Raw genomic sequence first — 1,853 nt, 5'->3', positions numbered from 1 at the left:
CCTCTCTCTCTCTCTCTCTCTCTCTCTCTCTCTCTCTCTCGACTGCTGTTTGTCAGAAAAGATCGTTCCTATATTGTTGCATTTTAGGTCATTTAAAACACTTTGTGGAATTCACTGATTTCCTTTCTTTTTTTCCTTCTTTCTTTTTTTAATGGTATCAAAAGTTTTCAGTGTACATCTTCAAGATGTTCTCTGCTAGTTTACTACGCGCGCGCGCACACGCAAACACACACGTCTCTCTGCATGCACCTACCTATGAAATTCATTCACATTATTTTTCATATACATACATGCGCGCTTATTTTTTTTTTATACTTTTTTTTTATTTTTGTTCGTTGATTCTTGGTTTAATACCCCCGCCTAATGAATACTTGTATTGTAGCAGATACACTATCCGATCCATATGGTTTATCTACTTGGACGTCAACAATGGCTTAAACACAGTAAATATTCTGATGCGGATTAGTTGGGATTAGCTATTAAAGTGAATTACGATACGTTTCAGGACTGCGTGTTACTTTGGGGATGGGGTTAGACGGTAGTTTAAGATTTTAACTTATAAAGAATCGCATTGACTATAATATTACTGAGTAAATTAGAGCCAATCTCTAGGTAACCCTGGTATGTGTGTGTGTGTGTTTTCCGAAATAAGATACACGCATACACTTCATTTTTAAGGGCTCCGCGGAAGCTATAAGATGTTGCAGACACTCGGCTTTGAGTGCTTTGTGTCTTCTAGAGCAAACTGTTGCAAGCTGATGAAATTGAGTATTACGTAATTCTTGTTCATTTGCCATTCAGTGACAGACACACAGACAGAAGTACATACATTGTTGTCTAAGAATCCATAAGTTAGAAAAAAATATAGTCGTATATTTGTTAATAGAGTAGGTATGCATGCATGCCCACGTGTGTGTATGTATACTAACAAAATTTTCATTTTAAGCCACTTTCTGGCATAATCTGCTGGTTTTCAAAAATGTTGATGCAACGTTTTATGAAACTGAAATGGCAGCCCTATCAAGAATGAGAAAAATAAAAAAAAAAAGAATATTTAATCAATAAAGAGTTAGGAAAAATGATCGTAATAATTTCTGTGAGGCAGAGAAAAGGCATCTGGGATATTCAAGCTGTTAATGGCAAAGACGAAAGTGATATGGCTCTGAATAGAATTAGCAGAAGCTGCGATTTTCTAGTTAGATGCTAGCTCCTCCTCAACTCCTGCTTTTTAAGTCATATAAATATTAATTATATCTGCTTTTTCAGGATTGCCATCTTAATCACGAGAAAGAGGCTTGTATCTGAGGTTTCGTCATTGACTCTCCTATATTTTTAACCCTGATGTAGTCAAAAGAGAGGTTCTAGATATCAAGCGGAGCAAAAGGAAGATTATAATATGAAGCAGCTAAGTATCACACCACCACCACCATCACCACAGTCGTTTTAAACTTTGTAGCAAACGAACCAATGAGAGAGCTTCTTTACAGATGCTGAACCTGCTAAACAGCAACCAAATAACCCCCAAACCACAGCCATATGCCTTTAAGAATAGAATCTATTGGATAACGATTATGCCTGACAAAAGACCGAATGATCACAACTTGAAAACTTTTGATCATGAAATCATTTGCTCAATTGAACGAAATTTGCTTTGCAGGTGCAAACTCAGGTCCATAATTTTTTACAAACAAGGCCAATTTTTTCAATCTTGATATCAAAATAAAAACAAATATAATAATAATTTTCATTATCATAAATGGGAAAGTAATGCTTCAAATCATTCCAAAAAAACTTTATATGCTCATTCGTTTTGGTGATGAAGTTTTTCAAGAGGATGTCCAAAGTGTTTTCAT

This window comes from Octopus bimaculoides, chromosome 17 (genome assembly GCF_001194135.2).
Source record: "Octopus bimaculoides isolate UCB-OBI-ISO-001 chromosome 17, ASM119413v2, whole genome shotgun sequence".
Classification (NCBI taxonomy): Eukaryota; Metazoa; Mollusca; class Cephalopoda; order Octopoda; family Octopodidae; genus Octopus; species Octopus bimaculoides.
The sequence above is the reverse complement of the archived record's forward strand: the minus strand, read 5'-3'. Positions refer to the sequence as shown.